The sequence below is a fragment of the Nanorana parkeri genome, unplaced genomic scaffold, assembly GCF_000935625.1.
Source record: "Nanorana parkeri isolate BGI_ZX_2015 unplaced genomic scaffold, ASM93562v1 scaffold1063, whole genome shotgun sequence".
NCBI classification, from domain to species: Eukaryota; Metazoa; Chordata; class Amphibia; order Anura; family Dicroglossidae; genus Nanorana; species Nanorana parkeri.
In genome coordinates, this window is record NW_017307331.1 from 232688 (window position 1) to 248140 (window position 15453).

The window sequence follows — 15453 nt, forward strand, 5'->3', positions numbered from 1 at the left end:
AAGCATATGATTTTGGCTCGGCTTAGATGCTTGGCTGCCTTCGGCTGCTGTACGGGCTATTGGGAATAGCCCGTACAGCAGCCCTTCAGTTTGACTGAACTGAAGGGCTCCGGCGGCCAAAGCGAGCAGAAAGATCAGCTGAAGCTATGGCTAGATCCTTCAGCAGGTAAGTGATAACCCTCTAAGTCTTGAAGAGCAGCCCTCAGCATTGGAAAATTTGCTCTCTTAAACTAAGGGGTCTATTCATGAAGCAGCCAAAGGATCTAGCCGTAGCTTCGGCCAATCCTTCGGCTAGCTTCGGCCGCAGGACCCCTTCGGTTCAGTAGAACCGAAGGGCTGCTGTAAGGGCTATTTACTATAGCCCGTACAGCTCCCGAACTTGGCCGAGCGGCTCAGTCGAGCCGAAGGCATATGCCTCGGCTCGGCTGAGCCTCGCTGAAAGCGGAAGCTGGTCGAGCGGCCGGCCATTGGCCGACAGCCTGCTTCTGACAGCTGGGCAGAGCCAGCTGTGATCTTACGGCTGGCTCCGGCCACTCTGGCTAACCAGGGACACTGATCTCCAGACAGCAAACTCTCCCACCAAGGAGAGAAACACTGCTTTCTCTTTTTTTTTTATTCTGCCATTGGAGCCGTGTCAGAAAAAAATAAATAAATTTGGCCATAGGAATGCATTGCTAGATTCCAATGCATTCCTGTGGCCAAAATTTATTAATTTTTTTTCTATTCTGACACGGCTCCGTGTTTCTCTCCTTAGCGGCCGGGAGCGGGAGACTCCCGGAGCGCCTGGGGGAGTTTTTTTTTCTTTTTTTTTGACGGCAGCAGAACTGCCGGCCAAAAGACAACTGTTGGGCGGAGCAAGCTGTCATTGCTAGCTCCGCACAATCGTTTTCTATTTTTATTTTTCTACTTTTTAAACTATTTTTCTGTTCTGCTTGGCCCCACAGAGAGACCGAGCAGAACAGCCGAGCTGAATGCTGCTCAGCGGCATTCAGCTATTCACTCACTGCTGTTCGGCATCTATAAGAATAGACCGAGTAGCCTGTCGGAGGTTCGGCTTAGCCGAATCCAGATGTTGGATCGGCTGAGTCGAAATCCTTCTGCACTCCGGGTCGGCCGAACATGCTGAGCATGTTCGGCCAACCCGAAGCCACCCGAAGCCACCCGATGTACGGCTGATTTCAGCCGATATACGGCTGAGATCAGCCGTACCAGCCTGAAGTGAATAGCCGAACAGCGTTCGGCTCACTTCGCTTTAGGTCGGTCATTCACTCGGGTGCCTACGGCAGCTTAGTGAATAGACCCCAATGTGTAATACTCCTGAAAAGTGTATCATAACGTATAGCAAATGTACTCTAATGCACAGCTCTGCAGACAGGTGAAAGATAAATGAAGAAATAAAGATTTGACATATCAGTTTCTTTTTCAGCCCTTATTTGATGTTATCAGTGTTTAATTCGTGTTCTTCCCATTCAACCGTGCTCTCACCTCAAAGAATCACGCTAACCTTTATAAAAGACCTTAATAATGATAATCTGCAGATGCAGATCCCCTATAGGAAAGGGTTAAACTTATGCTGGATATTCCCCGTGACTCTGCTGCTCTCTTCTTCATCCCATAGAGTCCTCCTCTTCCAATAATTTTTGTCATGTATAGAACAAACAATGAACGGTAGCAATCACCAGCACTCCGTAAATAAAATAATAAAAAAGTCAATGTATTTGGACTAAACGTCACATATCGCATAATGCAATGTTTCGGGACCACGCAGGGTCTCTTCATCAGGGCAGAGATGTGACAAGTGAGTAAGACATACCATACCACATATATACCCCTCAGTGAGTGTGGGAAAAGTTTAAAGTCCCACCCCATGACATCATCATGGTATCAGAGCACACCAGACAGGAAAATGTCATATACAATCCATAGTAAAAACCACAGTAAAACACAGCATAAACATGTGTGCAAAGAAAAGATTACATTCGATAAGATACCTGATATATGCAGCCAGTACATCTTGGTATGTGGGCAGCGAGATAAGAAAATGCCGGCAAACAGATCAGAGGGACAAGACGCTACGGCTTCACTATGAGTAAGCTATCGGCACCAGCGGTTTCCATTGAAACCCTGAGGCATCTTTGGATAGCTGCAACTTTTAAGCTGGCCATTCAAACCCAAAATTTGAGCCATGATTGATCCTGTTGACATCACAAAAAAAGTTTCTACAAAAGTCTGATTTTAAGATTGAAGGAGCCTGGTGGAAAATTATAGCCAGACAAATGACTACATTCAATTAAATACTGTGCACCGTTCAGGTATTTAGACAGCTATGGGTGCTGTGGCTGATGCATAATTTGCATATCAATTAACACCGATATTTACATATGAATGAGTCACTGCTTATTCACATGTAAATATGAATAATCTTGCCTCATATCCTGAAAAGGGATATGAGACCTGAGGGCAATAACTGTGTTTTAAAAGACAAGGTGAAGAAGGGGCAACAAAGAGGCAGAAGCCTCTGTTAGCGAAAGTTATCCTATGAGTTAGAGGTGTAGGCCTAGTTTAAGGTTCCTTAACGGTGTAAGATGGGTGCACTAGAATTTATTGTGACCACTGATGATATGGAACCCTCAAGTTATTCCAGTGGCTTTGATGTTCAGTGTCATTTAACTGCAGCCTAAATGTAGCATTGCTATTGTGAGGCACACAGGGCCTTTAGAACAGCCAGGTGCCCCTTCTTGTCCATCTTGGATCTCTCTAAAGTCAGGGAAATGGAGCACTGATGGAGTCACAGGTCAACTTGTGACCTGGCCCCTCCATCTGCTGAGAGCAAAAACTGGTATCCACTTGTAGTTGGGGGTTGGTATGTCTCTAGGAGGCTTGGGGTTCAGAAGGGCTTTGCATGTGCACTGCCAAAAAAATGTGTTTCGTTTTGTTTCGTTCTGATTCGGATTTTGTGTTATTTCGTTTTTCAGGATTCGGGTGTGAAAGTCAATTCGGATTCGGAATTCGGACGAAATTCGTTAGCGGTAGTTCGTTCGAACGTTCGTTTCATTTGCAGCAAAGTGACATTTGAGGGTGGAAAAATTTTGTTTTTTTTAAATTTCACTTTGCTCCAATGAACGAAACAAATAAGAAACGAACACGAAACGAACGTACGAACGAACTACCGCTAACGAATTTCGGAAATGGAAATTCGGATTCGTTTGCATTCGTATCTGTAATTGGGAATTCAGATACATCCGAATGTCCGAATTTCCGAAAATTTGTCCGAATTTCAATTCGGAACGAAACAAATCGCACATGTCTAATGGTTAATGAGAACTTTTCCCTCTGGTCTAATGGACCAGGAAGGTTATGCTGCCATCTTCTTTGCCCCAAGCTATTCCTATTTATATCAAATTTATATCAATTGTATTTCCTACTGTTTCATCAATGTGCCCACAAACCTGGTCAAACAGTCAGAACATATACCCATAGTATTAACTATGCACACATGGTGCTTGCATAGATGTTCACATCTATGATAATGTAGATAGGCCTAATTTACTAACAAATGTGGTTTGCAAAGCAGCACATTCTCCAACATTCAAACATATGCCAGCAAAGTTGCCAAGTAAATAAAATAAATGTAAATAAAAATAGGATTTTCTCTATTGTTGTGGCTATCTAACATCTGTTTGTTATTTGACATTCACATTGTTCAGGCAAGAAAAATTCTAAAGATAACCGTGAAATGCACTGAAAGTAAAAAAGTGCATACTTTGTTTGTATAAATAATTGTGCATGTAATAAATATTCATTAGGTATAATAAACAAATAGACCCATGATGCATATATGTTAATTATATATCTTCTTGTTGTTCAGTGTTCTTTCATTCAGGGCTGAAATGTAATTAAACAGAATAATAAATGAAAGCATTTTATAAAGTCAGATCTTGTAACAATTCATCAATATAAATACAGTCAGCACAAAGGCTGAAATTCACTTGTACACTCAGGCATATACGTCTACAATGGAAGCAAGCTCAAGAATCTAAGTTCTAGATTATAGCATATGGTATATTTCTTTGGCAAAGTGCTATACTGTGGCAGATGGCTAATCGCTGTTTTGTGAGGCATTTCTCTCCCTCAAGTCATTCTTTAAAAAGCAATCTATATATCATTTTGATTGGAAAGGATGTTACGTTCATTTTTCTTACTAGAAAACTTGATATTTAGTATGAATAAATATATGAATACATTTCTCCCGGAAGTGCTAAGTGAATTACTTAAACATTGCAAAAGTTGGACTCTTGTGCTTTTATAGTATACAGAGAATCAACAAAAAACGACGAATACCGGCGCCGCCGGTTGCAAGAAAAAGCCCAATTTGATGTTAGTGGATACAGAAAAGAGGCGGCTCCCACCGGTCAACAAGACCCTCGATCTGGGAAACAAAAAACAAAACAGAGCGCCTCCATAGTGTAAAAGGGTTATTTATTTGTACGGCACACAGCTGAAATTATACTTACAAAAAGGTCGGTCAATAAAAAGTATGTAAGAGTCGATGAAATATGAAACTCTGACAGTGGGAGTCTCACGGGATGAAACAAATCAAAGTCCTCTGCCCCTGTGAGTTCGGAAGGTCTACACGTTTCAGGGGCATGCCCCCTTCATCAGAACCTAAGGGAACTCTTCTGTATCCAGCTCTATTTAAATTAAAACTCACCAATCACTGAAGTTTGTCTACGAAAGGTCATATGGCAATATCAGACCAATTGCCGGTAATTCAGCTATTGGCTCACACCTGTCTGACGGATAAGACCACCATTACTGATGAGTAAAAAACATTGTCATTATTATTAAAATTATTATCAGGAAATACTAAAACAAATTAATATAGACACCGTTATATACGAAAAGGGTTAAAAAGTATAATATTACTATAGATCGGAAAGTCCTCTGACTCTAGTGGAAAGCGTCTCTTAAAATCACAGACAGATATCTTGGCTTAATAGCAGCTATGCAATTCGTAAACACTTGGGGTTTGTCATATAGTTGCAGGTTGTTGCAAAAAACGTATTGGATATAACGTTGAAACAGATGAGAGGGAGACAAACCACATGCAATCACAATAATATACATAACGTATAGATGATAAAACACGGCAACAATCAACTATGTTGTAGATTAAAAAATATAATAATAATAAGCAACGATCAATTGCATTATTTGCTCAGAAAATAAATAAAACTTATTAACGTGGTAGTAGTGTGTGAAGAAAGGAAATGCATTTGATGGTGCAATTAATAGTAGTTGATATAATGTCTCATAGATATCAACTTAGTTTTGTATTAGTATAGTAAACTTAACCAGATGGAACAATAGGAAAATACTAGGATAAAAGAAGCTTAGCCCTTTTCCCATGGGATTAAATGAAGGGATGGAATTGGCATCGGCTTTGTAGTATTAATTACTTTCATTATTTACTCCATCATTGAGATCCATTTTATTCCACCCTTCCAAACATATATACATTTTCCTAGGAATTCATTGACATAAAGAAAAAACTTTCTAAAAATATTTATCCATTGAATAATCAGACCAGGTATTATATTTAAAACCCGTTATCACTTAACATACTATGTGCCTAAAAATGTCCAAATTGCATACGTATTATAAAATAACTTCCCCCAAAAAGATCATTTCATACTCCAAAACCCTAAAAAAACCTGCACTATTAATTATTTATTTATATATCTATGTATATATGTACATAAATTCAATTTATATATACCCTTTAAGGAGGCTGGAATATAAGTTTTAGCCAATGTATTATATTATTTCATGTAACTTTACAAATGTAATTTCTATTGTGGTGTAAAAGCAAACTATTTATCCTAGTATTTTCCTATTGTTCCATCTGGTTAAGTTTACAATACTAATACAAAACTAAGTTGATATCTATGAGACATTGGGGGTGATTTACTAACCTAAACACACACACACACACACCAATCTCTCATCCTTTTTCAACGTTATATCCAATAAGTTTTTTGCAACAACCTGCAACTATATGACAAACCCCAAGTGTTTACGAATTGCATAGCTGCTATTAAGCCAAGATATCTGTCTGTGATTTTAAGAGCCGCTTTCCACTAGTCAGAGGACTTTCCGATCTATAGTAATATTATACTTTTTAACCCTTTTCGTATATAACGGTGTCTATATTAATTTGTTTTAGTATTTCCTGATAATAATTTTAATAATAATGACAATGTTTTTTACTCATCAGTAATGGCGGTCTTATCCGTTAGACAGGTGTGAGCCAATAGCTGAATTACCGGCAATTGGTCTGATATTGCCATATGACCTTTCGTAGACAAACTTCAGTGATTGGTCAGTTTTAATTTAAATAGAGCAGGATACAGAAGAGTTCCCTTAGGTTCTGATGAAGGGGGCGTGCCCCTGAAACGCGTAGACCTTCCGAACTCACAGGGGCAGAGGACTTTGATTTGTTTCATCCCGTGAGACTCCCACTGTCAGAGTTTCATATTTCATCGACTCTTACATACTTTTTATTGACCGACCTTTTTGTAAGTATAATTTCAGCTGTGTGCCGTACAAATAAATAACCATTTTACACTATGGAGGCGCTCTGTTTTGTTTTTTGTTATAAGGGAGTCATTCAGTGTCTTAAAAAAAAAGGAAAGAAAATTTAATTTTACACAATTTACAAAATTCATTTACTATTAACTGAGATTGTAATTATTTTATAATAGAGGTAATAATATTCAAATAGGTGATTATTGTTTTTCTACTGATTTACACACATCATGTAAAAAATTATTTCAAATATAAGATCAATACAAAGATAATGATCTTTTTTAAGTATGTTTAAAAGTAAATTAATATCTGGTCAAATGGCTATAATATTTTAATAAAATTAATTGACATCTGTCATGTTTTATTTGTACATCATTATCATGTGATAATGGCTGAACTGAAATTAAACCATTGCAATTCATATATTTATTAGAATATCAGTATCTTGTATGTGGATTTATTTATTTCTATATAATCACATGGTGCTTTAAATATCATTAGAGATTTCCATAGATGTAATGGGAATTTTTTTATTTTACAAAACAATAGCAAAATCAATTTTACATCTTTACCAGCTGTCACCAGAGTAGGTATCTAGCTGGTGGGGTTTCTCCTTACTGTCTGTCTGACAACTGAAATAGGTGAAACTGAAAAGGGTGACATTTCTCCAATGGAGACACAAAAAGTAACCTAACAATGGTTATAACCCCTTACTATTAACTTTATTTGTTTTTGGAAGGAATTCTGATTTTATACCACCAGTGAGACCTTTCTTAGGTATGCTCTGCACTAGATTTCTTCATGAAAACAAATATTCAAGACTTGTTCCCTGCAAAGCACATAGGGGTCTATTCACGAAGCAGCCAAAGGATCTAGCCATAGCTTCAGCTGATCCTTTGGCTAGTTTCAGCCCCAGAACCCCTTCGGTTCAGTAGCCCGTACAGCTCCCGAACTTAGCCGAGCGGCTCAGTCGAGCCGAAGGCATATGCCTCGGCTCGGCTGAGCTGCACTGAAAGCCGAAGCTGGCCGAGCGGCCTGCCATTGGCCGGCCGACAGCCTGCTTCTGACAGCTGGGCGGAGCCAGCCGTGATCTTACGGCTGGCTCCAGTCACTTGCAGAGAGATCAGCGTCCCTGGTTACCAGCTAACCAGGGACACTGATCTCCAGACAGCAAACTCTCCCGGGCGCTCCGGGAGTCTCCCGGCCGCCCAGGAGAGAAGCACTGCTTTTTCTTTTTTTTCTTTATTCTGACACGGAGCCGTGTCAGAATAGAAAAAAAAAATTTGCCCATAAGGATGCATTGCTAGATTCCTATTGGCTATTTCAATTTGCAATAGCCAATAGTAAACTAGCATTGCACCCACCCTCTGCTGCAGTTCTCCATCAGGTCCATCGGCAGAGGGCGGGTACAATGCTACTTTACTATTGGCAATTGCAAATTGAAATAGCCAATAGGAATCTAGCAATGCATAGCCAATAGGAATCTAGCAATGCATGCTGAGCATGTTCGGCCGACCCGAAGCCACGTGAAGCCACCCGATGTACGGCTGATTTCAGCCCATATACAGCTGAATTCAGCCGTACCAGCCTGAAGTGAATAGCCGAACAGCGGTTGGCTCACTTCACTTCAGGTCGGTCTTTCACTCGGCTGCCTACGGCAGCTTAGTGAATAGACCCCATAGTCTAAATCTAGACTTTAATATTTATTTGCAGTGGTTCAAGAATATTGGGTTTTTGAAGTTCTTATATCTGGTTAAAACTGCAAATCCAAAACACTAACGAAAACTTCTCAAGATTTTCATTTTTTATTCTTGCCATATCTTGTCACAGTGTAGATGATGGAATTACAGATAGCTGCAACTGATTTAGCATTGAAGTACAGCAGAAATGTGGATACATTAGAACATTCTTAAGAAACTGAGAGCTATATATTTCAAGAACACGCTAAATTGATAGATGTGAGTTTGCCAACACCTCTTGATCTGTGTGAGATGATGCACAATTATTTATTTTTAGCTTGCTATCCAAATATTGAAACATTATTTCACATATATTTGACCCTTCCTCTCACTATAGTGACTTGTAAAAATTTTTTTTAGAATATTAACATTAATTTACGTTCCTGTATGGGGCAAGAAAGCTTTCTTACTTTTATTTCCAACAAGTTTAATTTGCCTTTACTTATTTGTTTCATATGAAAATAGTACTGAAATATAATGGCACTTTTTTAGAAGCATTATACATCTCTGCATACTAATGCTGGAAACAGTCTCCATCCATCATATATCTTGATTACAGTGGTGCATGTATAATGGCATATGCAGGATTTTGACCTGTTTAATTGAAATACAAACCTCTGCTTTAATTACTTCTATTAACAATTTTTGTATGTATTTGCTTCTGTTAAACTAACCAGCAGCAAAATATGAATTCATTAAGATATAACTGTGCACTACAGATCTGCAGAAACCGCTTCTCTAGGGAACTAAGTTTCACCCCTAGAGCATTTAAATTTGATTTGATTGATAGCACAATGTGAAATGCTCTAAAATGACCTACTTAAACAAGCATACATAATGACTGTAGAATATGTGATCTTAATGAGCATTGACCCAGCTTCTCAGTTTTACAACAAAAATTTTAAAAAAGTTGATGATAAAGCACGTGCTAAAGAAGTAAAACAAGGCAGGTTTTTTTAAAGGCATGTTTGAATTTGAGTAAGTCTAAAATATAATTATCCAACAATATGACACGGAGATGTAAAATTGTGATTTAACCATTGCCAATTTTGAAATAAAATTTGAAATTGAGATGAAGCTATTTATTGCCTAGGTAGCCATAAGAAACAGCTCTGGTCTATTCAACAGGTGCAATGCCAGGTTAGATACCTAATAATGAGTAGGGTTGGTGAGTTCAACTCGAACATCGATAGTTTGTGTGTTCGACGAACAAATTAACTACAAGGGTGTTCAGTGGTCTGTTTGACCGATGAACGTCCCACAAAGCAATGCGCCCTGTGAAGCCCTAATTGGCAAAAGGCCTGCACCTGACCACCAGACCTGAAGCTTTGATGACAATAAACCTAAACTGCTACAACAGCTAAACAAATTATCTGTACTGCATAATCTGCAAAGGGGATCTTTGACTTGCAATGACAATCCTGAAGACTCCTCCTGTGCTTCTAATGTCTACTCTTCTTGACTGTAAAAGTCTTGATTATAGAGTACTGGATTTTTATTATGTTCACATTCACACAGATTTTCTATGTGTAATATGCCTCAACAGCCACCCTAATCAGGCCCCCTCCAACCCCCAGGTTTCATAGCAGCCGTGTGTGCTGCTATGGCTATTACTATGCCACTTTTCACTTTGCAAAGGGATTTGCACTTTGCAGGGGAAATTTTCCCTTAGCTTGGTGAATCAGAGAACGCTCTGCTGACTTAAATCACCCAGTCATGTGCAAACAAATGCTGTTTTTTTTATTTTCCTTTAATGTTTTGGGGTATTTTGTGCAGAGTAAAATTTCACCACATTCACCAAATTTACCAAACTAAGGGAAAATTCCCTTGCAAAGAGCAAATGTCCGTGAAAAGTGAAGAGCCTATTTGCCTTTAGCAAATCAACCCCAATGTCTCTTTAAATACATTGGGGACATGTATGTAGCAGTTTGATGTGTAAGTTTTTGATTAACCAACCAAACAAAATATCAAAACCCTCCACAAAATCTGGAGTCACTGGGTATAGCTAGACTTAGTGAAGAATTCTATTTGTAAAAAGGCCTCATAACTACATGGCATGACATTGCAAGAATACAGTATAGTAAACATACTGTATGTTTATATCTAGATGCTTCCACATATCTGCGTATTTATGAAGGGTCTTTTAGTAATATTACATCAATGGGGTTGATTTATTATTGCTATCATTTTCCAGGACTGTGCTACATCACTGATGCCAAAATGGGTATGTCGCTGCTGTTAGAAACATCAGATTCAATACTGTGTACCTTTGAGTTCCTAGTGTGCCTGCAGTGTCTGAAGTTCTGCCAGCTAGGTAGTGGTGATCTAAATTTTAAAACTTTATTGTATGTGGACTGGTTACTTTAAAAGCAGAATGTAAAGAGCAAAGTGTTATACACTTATAAGTGCACAAGCAGTAGTTTTTAGTAAGTTTGTCTGCTACTGTGAAATATCAATGCTTTGGCACGTGGATATTTGTTTATGTCTACCAATTGAGGCTCATGCAAAACTGTCCTGGGTAATTAGAAGAGGTTTCCATTACTACATTCCTTTTGGAATAGCTCTCTATTTGTTTGGTATTATGATGCTAAAACAGCAATGCTCTCATGACAGAATAAATTGGGTCAGTCTGAGCTGCCAGGGTATAACTGTGGGATTTAATAAGGTTTTTTTTTAAATTAATTCCAGACAAGTGAAACCTCTCACATATACCGTGTTTCCCCGAAAATAAGACACTGTCTTATATTTTTTGGGCTAAAAAAAAACACACTAGGTCTTATTTTCGGTGTAGGTCTTATTTTTTTTTTAATGTACAACAATCCAAAGTTAATGCAAATCCAAATTAAATAATCCAAAATGGCAAAGTTAAGAATAGGGTGATCAGGGCAATCAGGGGAGCCGTACCTTTCCAATCGCAGGCCAGAATGAGCGAAACGCACTTTTACTATTGATTCCTCACAGGCGGAGTGCATTTGGTATAACTCCGCCTGTGACAGGAGCCAGCGCTATAGAAGAAGCATCGCCTTATGCGGCACTGCTCCCTCCGCTGCCGCCTCGCTTCCTCTAGCGCTGGCTTCATTGGCACCACTGATTCTCTCCCGTGGCTCTTCAAGTTCCCCCATATGCCACCACCGGCCCTGGGAATGATCACAACTAGGTCTTATTTTCGGGGTAGGTCTTATATTTTAGCAATTCCCAAAAATAGTACTAGGTCTTATTTTCGGGGTAGGTTTTATTTTAGGGGAAACAGGGTATTAAAAAAACGATTTTTCCCCGAAAAAGGGGATCCCACCACTAACTCAAAATTTTTTGACCATACACTTTATATTAGTCGTATAAAATTATTTATTAAATATATATTTAAAATTGCACATATATAAAAAAATCCATATAAAAAAACATCAACAAACATATAAGTGGCTGCATACGGCTGATAAATAAGAAAAAATGCGTGTGGATAAACATTGGTTAGAGGGCACACCCTGAAAAACTCCACTTTATGAAGATATAAGAATTGGATTCCCAAAGATTGGAAAGGAGATGTCAGATCTCGTCATACACGTGTATGGAAAAATGTAAAAAGAAACAGTCAACATGAAAAAATATATATCATACGTGTAGAAAAAATGGATGGATTTCACTCACAGTACTGTGTATGTTCGCCCATAGAACAAAGTAAGAGGATCGGAGTGGTTTTACCATGGATATAAATGAATTTCGGCTTGATATGCAGATAATTCAGGAGATCTCTAGCCTCATCTCGGCTTTTACTCCCAGCCGCAGATATATGCCTTTGCTGAACACATGCTTATCTGTAGTGGTGGTTTTCTCCAAAATGGAAAGAGGGTATTAGCGGGTCAGTTGCTCCAATGGAGATTGAAATCCTGCTGAGGAATGCTGTTTTTCTCCTGAAATGGAGATTATAGCATCAGGATGGTTAGCTTGTCCAGGATAACGAATATCTGTATAAGGTGCAGTAGGTTCAGGAGATAATAACTCTATCTTGGCTCTTCTGTTCAGCTGTTCTGTAAAGGCTGCATAAGCAGGCCTTTACTGAACAGCTGTTTCCATTTGTTTCCTGGTTGTGCTTCAATCCAAAGAAAGATCCTATATGGCTGGATCCAATAGTATATAAATGTGAATGTAGACTGAAAATTGGTAAAGGAAATAATTTTTCCAACTCCGAAACTCTGTAATATCTCCAATCAAGTCCTTTGGTTGTTTGTTGGACGTGAAGGAGTCAGGGCGGCCTCGGCCATAGCAGTCACACACAAAACACCTAGCCCACGCCTATGACGCGTTTCACCCTCCACTGGGGCTTCGCCAGAGGGGCGTTGTTAGGCAAGGGCTTGAATCCTCCTATTTAAGTGTTTAACATAATTACTTTAATTGAAGACAGGTGAACAAACTAACAAAAAAAATTATTTTCCTGTGTATGTCCCCACAGGACACAATTTCATAGACAGGAAGTGTGGTCAGTATCATAAGTAGTACAAAAAAAACAGGGTATTAGTCTCCACAATCTGGAATATTAGAACATTCTCTTATACACAAGATTTTTGAGGGATTGTCCAGATGCCTTACTCTTTATGGAAATAATAATTAGTCATATGTTTGATAGCAGGATGTTTTCTGGAAGCTATGTACACCACCTTGCAGGACCCTCACACGGGCTGATGATCTTCCTGTGTGATCTTCCCACATTACATATAGAAGCAAAGAGATCTGATGATAATGTTTCAAGCATGTTTAATAAGGCTTCAGATTTTTTTTAGGCTTCTTTCCTTTTTGTGGACAAGACTATCATATTGAGTACTTAATGGCAGTATATGGATCGGTAGGCCCTGTTGACTCTGCAGTGTTTAAAATGAATTCCAAGTATGTCTTACGTCAACTTTTTTCCTTTTCTTTTTGGATAAAGTAGGGAATGTTTAAAACCCCTGTCTTTTTTCTAGATTTTTTTGTCATCTGTGTCTCATTTGGGAGATATGTCTTCACTTTCTCTCTTGTAGACTTAATAGGAAGTCAAAATTTCCCACTAGGTACATATGTCCCTCTTGCCACACATGTTCATACGTCTTTAGCATGATGTTCCATGAATTATATTAATTACAAGAAATTACACTAAAGAAATGCAGGTGTTTTTTCTCAAAATGTGCATGCAGCATGCTCTCTACATGGTGTTAGCATTGGATGAGTGTTATTCCATCTCCTAGCAGGCAATTTTGGCCCCAAATGCTATACAGCATGCCCACAGCCATTTTATTTAAAGTTGTTTGTGGGCATGTTTATGGTAGATAGACACTTAAATCTACTCCCCCCTTCCGCCTCACTGCACACACATGCAATTTAGGTTGTTACCGTTTTTCTTATTTTTGGTGTATATTTTTTTAAAGATTCAAGCACAGGAAAGGCTTGATATGGAGTCTTGCTCCCAACTATTTTCCAAACAATCTCATTGGTACTTCACCACTTCTTATTGTTTGCTAGAGTTCATCACTAGTGTTTTCTAGTGTTTTGGTGTAGGTTGTTGTGTTTTTTTGTTTGCTGTAAATAAAATGCTTGTACTATGTTTGTGTGTATTTATATAACATGGTCATTTTGGCAGTATGGCCAGAATTCCCCATCATGCTAAGGCTACGTTCATACTATGTGCTGTGAACTGCAATTTTCTGAAGAAAAATGCAGGTCCCCACTAGGGCACATAGAAAACAATTGCTTTCTGTGTGCCTCACTCACACCACAACACTGGTGTGATGTGCATTGTGGTATGGAAATTTTTTTCCAGGGCACTGGATGACACCAGAGGCCATTGTATCACAGTGCAGCCCACCCCACTGCTGTGCGCCGACATGTATGGAGTGTACACTTTATATAATTTCAATAAAGTTAAAAAAAGTCAACAGTGTGATGCACTGAAACAATGCATCACACATCCCCGTTGGACATAGTGAAACTAGCCAACACACTAAGGGGTCTATTCACTAAGCTGCCATAGGCAGCCGAGTGAATAAACAACCCGAAGTGAAGTGAGCCAAACGCTGTTCGGCTATTCATGTAATGCTTTTACGGCTGATTCCAGCCGCATATCGGCTGAAATCCGCTGTACATCGGCTTGCTTCGTGCGGCTTCGGGTCGGCCGAACATGATCAGCATGTTCAGCCAATCCGAAGTGCAGGATTTCGACTCAGCGGATCCAACATCTTGATCGGCTAAGCCGAACCTCCGGCAGGCTACTCGCTGCTGTTCGGCCTATTCTCATAGATGCCGAACAGCAGTGAGTGAATAGCCGAATGCCGCCGAGTGGCATTCGGCTCGGCTATTCTGCTCGGTACCTCTGTGGTATTGAGCAGAATAGAAAAACTGTTAAAAAAGTAGTAAAAAATAAAATAGAAAATGATTGGGTGGAGCTAGCAGTGACAGCTTGCTCCGCCCAACTGTTTTCTATTGGCCGGGCAGTTCTGCTGCCGTCAGAAAAAAAAACAAATCAACACAGGAATGCATAGCTCGATTCCTATTGGCTATTTCACTTTGCAATAGCCAATAGCAAACTAGCTATTGCAGCTATTGTCAATCACAAGAGGGGACCTGATGGAGAACTTCATCTATTCACAATAGCCCGTACAGCTCCCGAACATGGCCGAGCGGCTCAGTCGAGCCGAACGCATATGCCTCGGCTCGGCTAGGTTGATTGTAGATCTTAAAAAAAAGATAAGCTATACTGATTCGGAAAACTACAAGCAGTAAAGAGCAGCAATCACGATACATTAAGAAACAAGCAAGATGCACAAGAGAAAATTTGCTTTATGAAAAAGGTTATTAGACTTACAATGGAAAATGTAAATGTATACGTGATGTGATGACTGGTAACATACCGCATATCTTGGATGCCTCACTTACTGTTATAAGTTTTGTAACTCATATATGCGAAATACACAATAAAAATTGTCAATTTTAAAAAAAAGAATAAAGAGAAAAAATAGAAAGCAGTGTTTCTCTTCTGGGCGGCCGGGAGCGGGAGGCTCCCAGAGCGCCCGGGAGAGTTTTTTTTCGTGACGGCAGCAGAACCGCCGGCCAATAGAAAACTGTTGGGCGGAGCTAGCTGTCATTGCTAGCTCCGCAAAAT